This window comes from Aquarana catesbeiana, linkage group LG05 (genome assembly GCF_042186555.1).
Source record: "Aquarana catesbeiana isolate 2022-GZ linkage group LG05, ASM4218655v1, whole genome shotgun sequence".
NCBI lineage: Eukaryota > Metazoa > Chordata > Amphibia > Anura > Ranidae > Aquarana > Aquarana catesbeiana.
In genome coordinates, this window is record NC_133328.1 from 364,914,525 (window position 1) to 364,919,848 (window position 5,324).

Genomic DNA, 5,324 nt, shown 5'->3' on the forward strand with positions numbered 1-5,324 from the left:
AAGTAAGTTTTTCCTAGCAGCCTGTGACGCTACCTTGCTTGCCCTAGGTGTCATGATGTGGGCTCACACTGGCATGCTGCGGTTTGGCTGCAGTGCTGGCAGTCTTCCTGCATGTTGCCCCCGGTCACATAGAGGTTGCACATTTTTACTGCATGTTCTGAAAGTGCACAAAATGTCCTGCATGCTGCATCTTTGGTGCACTTCCAGAAAATGCAGCAAAAATGTGCAACCTAAAAGAAGTCTGAGGGACTATGGCTATAGAAAACTGCCAGTCCACCAGTGTGAGCTCAAAGGCTTGTATTCACTTGCAGCAGGCACTACCACTCCACTGAAAAGTGACAGACGGAGGTGATCTCACATTTCCTCCCTGCCTGTTTTAACCCCCTAAATGCCAGTCCCTGCAGGTAATGGCACGGTTCACTTTGAACTCCGCCTTATTTCCATTACTCTCTATAGGTAATCAATGCGCTCTCACCTTATTGTTTGTACATCTAATACCTAAAGATTTTGGAAATAACATAGAGTTCAAAGTGAATTTCTACACCTAAGTGGAGCACCCCTTTAAGAAGATTTGAGGTTATTATTAAACCCAGAGACTGGTGAACTTAAGCCACCATAGACAGATTTAATTTTCTGCTGAACCAGCAGAATTTCGATCTATCTATGTGCAGACTGTTTGTACAGAATTCAATCTATCAACTGACTTCAGTACAACCAGTATGTCTTTCTTTTTTTTTTTTTTTGGCGATCACTGCTGGCAGCTATAGCTGCCAGCAGTGATCAATGTAGTCTGATGGCTGGGAAACTTTCACCCCCACAGAGAGTGACCCCTTCACACTGTCCCCACAGATAGTGATCGCTTTGCACTGCCCCCACAGAGAGGGACCCCTTCACACTGCCCCCACAGAGAGGGACCCCTTCACACTGCCCCCACAGAGAGTGACCCCTTCACACTGCCCCCACAGAGAGTGACCCCTTCGCACTGCCCCCACAGAGAGTGATCGCTTCGCACTGCCCCCATAGAGAGTGATCCCTTCACACCATGTGGAGCAGTCTCTCTCTCTGTGCAGGCAGTGTCAAGCAGTCTCTCTCTCTCTCTGTGCAGGCAGTGTCAAATGATCTCTCTCTCTCTCTCTTTCTGTGCAGGCAGTGTCAAGCGGTCTCTCTCTGTGCAGGCAGTGTCAAGCGGTCTCTCTCTCTCTGTGCAGGCAGTGTCAAGCGGTCTCTCTCTCTGTGCAGGCAGTGTCAAGCGGTCTCTCTCTCTCTCTCTCTGTGCAGGCAGTGTCAAGCGGTCTCTCTCTCTCTGTACAGGCAGTGTCAAGCGGTCTCTCTCTCTCTCTGTGCAGGCAGTGTCAAGCGGTCTCTCTCTCTCTGTGCAGGCAGTCTCAAGCGGTCTCTCTCTCTCTCTGTGCAGGCAGTGTCAATCGTCTCTCTCTCTCTCTCTGTGCAGGCAGTTTCAAGCGGTCTCTCTCTCTGTGCAGGCAGTGTCAAATGGTCTCTCTCTGTGCAGGCAGTGTCAAGCGGTCTCTCTCTGTGCAGGCAGTGTCAAGTGGTCTCTCTCTCTCTCTGTGCAGGCAGTGTCAATTGTCTCTCTCTCTCTGTGCAGGCAGTTTCAAGCGGTCTCTCTCTCTCTCTCTGTGCAGGCAGTGTCAAATGGTCTCGCTCTCTCTCTGTGCACACAGTGTCAAGCGGTCTCTCTCTTGGGCAATATGGAGCAGTCTCCCCCATTCTCTCTCTCTGTGCGGGGAATGTGGTGTAGGTGGATGGTGAGCTGATTCGGTGGTTCAACGGGCCACTTGACTGGACTTGTCCCCCAGGCCTAAGGCTGCCTGCCCCCCCCCGAGAGAGGGGTGACAGAGAAAGAGGTGGGGAAGAGAGGGAGGGGAGGGAGAGGGAGGGGGGAGTGAGGGGGGGAGAGGGAGTGAGGGGGGAGAGAGTAGAGGGGTGAGGGAGAGAGAGATCCCTAGCTCTGTACCTGTCTGCAGCCCCTCCTGTGCCCCATGTCCCAGTCTGCAGTCCCTTTCTGTGGGAAGGTGTGTGTGTGTGATGCTCAGTACGGTACCTTCCATGCCAGCACCAACAGCAGGCAGGGTCTGTTCTCGTTCTGGATGGGGACAGTATTTTTCTCCTTCCAGAGGATCTGTTTGGTGTGAGATGGAGTGGTCCCTGGCCACCTGTACCTTCTGCCCGTCCTCATTTTCCAGCCCCAGTCAGCCTGTCCTGGGAGGTCTTCAGAGCTCTTCTTCCTCCAAGGCTATCGGTGCTTGCTGCCCTCGCTGCTCATCTTCCTTGCCAGGCCCACACTGGGACAAAAAAATAGGCCCAGCATTTTACACTGAGCAGCCCACGATACCGGTCCCTTCCCCGCTCTCCATCCTGACAGATCCCCTGCAGCAGCTGGCGTAGAAAGGAGGGGAGAACCTAGCAGAGCTGCAGGGAGTGAGGGGAGCCAGGAAAGAGCACAGGGGTGGTGGAGAGAACTGGGGGAGTGAAGAGAACTGGGGGTAGTGGAGAGCACTGGGCAGGAGCTGGCAAGCAGAGAGTAGCAGAGAGCACTGGCAGGGGTTAGAGAGCACATGAGTGGGGCAAAGAGCAGGGAGGAGTGGAGAGCACAGGCGTGGGGAGTGGAGAGCGCTGGGGGGAGTTTGAGAGCACTGGGGGGAGCCAAAAAAACATGGATGGAGATTACGGGGGGCAGAGAGCACTGGGGGGAGCTTGAGAGCACTGGAGGGACAGAAAGAACAGGGGTGGAGAACATGGGGGCGGGAGAGCTCTGTGGGGGCAGAGATCACTGGGGGGAGTGGAGAGCACTGGGGTGGGGGCTGGAGAGCACAGGGGTGGAGGCTGGGAAGTGATGGGGAGAGCTGGAGAGCGCTGGGAGGCCAGAAAGAACAGTTGTGGAGAGCACGGAGGGGCTGGAGAGCACTGGGGGGGGGAAAAAGAGCAGGGAGGAGCAGAGAGCACTGGGGGGGCAGAGACCACTGGGGGGGTGGAGAGCACAGGGGTGGAGGCTGGAGAACACAGGGGTGGAGGCTGGGGAGTGATGAGGCGAGCACTGGGAGGCCAGAAAGAACAGGGGTGGAGATCATAGAGGGGCTGGTGAGCACTCTGGGGGAGTGGAGAGCAAGGGGGGTGGAGGGCACAGGGGTGGGGCTGGAGAGCGATGGGGGGAGCTTGAGAGTACCAGGGGGGCAGAAAGAACAGGGGCGGAGAGCACGGGGGCTGGAGAGCACTGTGGGGGGTGGAGAGCACTGGGGTGGGGGCAGGAGAGCATAGGGGTGGAGGCTAGTGAGTGATGGGGAGAGCTGGAGAGCACTAGGAGGCCAGAAAGAACAAGGGTGGAGAGCACAGAGGGGCTGGAGAGCACTGGGGGGCAAACAGCAAGGGGGAGCAGAGAGCACTGGGGGGGCGGAGAGTACTGGGGGGCAGAGAGCATGGGGGGTGGAGAGCACAGGGGTGCAGGCTGGAGAACACAGGGGTGGAGGCTGGGGAATGATGGGAAGAGCACTGGGAGGCCAGAAAGAACAGGGGTGGAGACCATGGAGGGTCTGGAGAGCACTGGGGGGGACAAAGAGCAGGGGGGAGCAGAGAGCACTGGGGGGTTGGAGAACACAGGGGGGGAGCCTGGAGAACACAGGGGGGAGCCTGGAGAACACAGGGGTGGAGGCTGGAGAACACAGGGGTGGAGGCTGGGTAGTGATGGGGAGAGCGCTGGAGAGCACTGGGAGGCCAGAAAGAACAAGGGTGGAGAGCACAGAGGGGCTGGAGAGCACTGTGGGGGACAAAGAGCAGGGGGGAGCAGAGAGCACGGGGGGAGCAGAGAGCACGGGGGGGGCGGAGAGCACTGGGGGGGGGCGGAGAGCACTGGGGGGGCGGAGAGCACTGGGGGGCGGAGAGCACAGGGGTGGAAACTGGAGAACACAGGGGGGGAGGCTGGGGAGTGGTGAGGAGAGCACTGGGAGGCCAGAAAGAACAGGGGTGGAGAGCACGGAGGGTCTGGAGAGCACTGGGAGGGACAAAAAGCAGGGGGGAGCAGAGAGCACTGGGGGGGTGGAGAGCACAGGGGCGGAGGCTGGAGAACACGGGTGGAGGCTGGAGAACACAGGGGTGGAGGCTGGGTAGTGATGGGGAGAGCTTGAGAGCACTGGGGGGCCACAAAGAACAGGGATGGATTGTGATGGTGTGGTGGTTTGTAAAGCACTGGGGGGACAAAATAGCAGGGGGGCAGAGAGCACTGGAGAGGGTAGAGAGCACTGGGTGGGGGGGCTGGAGAGCACTGGGGGGGCAGAAAAAACAGGGGTGGAGAGCATGGAGGGCTGGAGAGCACTGTGGGGGGGGGTGGAGAGTACTGATGGAGGATTGGAGAGCACTGGGGGGGTGGAGAGCACAGGGGGGGCTGGAGAGTGATGGCGAGAGCAGGAGGCAGAAAGAACAGGGGTGGAGAGCACAGGGGGGAGCAGGGAGCACTGGGGGGTTGGAGAACACAGGGGGGAGCCTGGAGAACACAGGGGGAAGCCTGGAGAACATGGGGGTGGAGGCTGGAGAACACAGGGGTGGAGGCTGGAGAACACAGGGGTGGAGGCTGGGTAGTGATGGGGAGAGCGCTGGAGAGCACTGGGAGGCCAGAAAGAACAAGGGTGGAGAGCACAGAGGGGCTGGAGAGCACTGTGGGGGACAAAGAGCAGGGGGGAGCAGAGAGCACTGGGGGGGCAGAGAGCAGGGGGGGCGGAGAGCACTGGGGGGGGCGGAGAGCACTGGGGGGCAGAGAGCACTGGGCGCTGGAGAACACAGGGGTGGAGGCTGGGGAGTGATGAGGAGAGCACTGGGAGGCCAGCAAGAACAGGGGTGGAGAGCACGGAGGGTCTGGAGAGCACTGGGAGGGACAAAAAGCAGGGGGGAGCAGAGAGCACTGGGGGGGTGGAGAGCACAGGGGCGGAGGCTGGAGAACACGGGTGGAGGCTGGAGAACACAGGGGTGGAGGCTGGGTAGTGATGGGGAGAGCTTGAGAGCACTGGGGGGCCACAAAGAACAGGGATGGATTGTGATGGTGTGGTGGTTTGTAAAGCACTGGGGGGACAAAATAGCAGGGGGGCAGAGAGCACTGGAGAGGGTAGAGAGCACTGGGTGGGGGGGCTGGAGAGCACTGGGGGGGCAGAAAAAACAGGGGTGGAGAGCATGGAGGGCTGGAGAGCACTGTGGGGGGGGGGTGGAGAGTACTGATGGAGGATTGGAGAGCACTGGGGGGGTGGAGAGCACAGGGGGGGCTGGAGAGTGATGGCGAGAGCAGGAGGCAGAAAGAACAGGGGTGGAGAGCACAGGGGGGA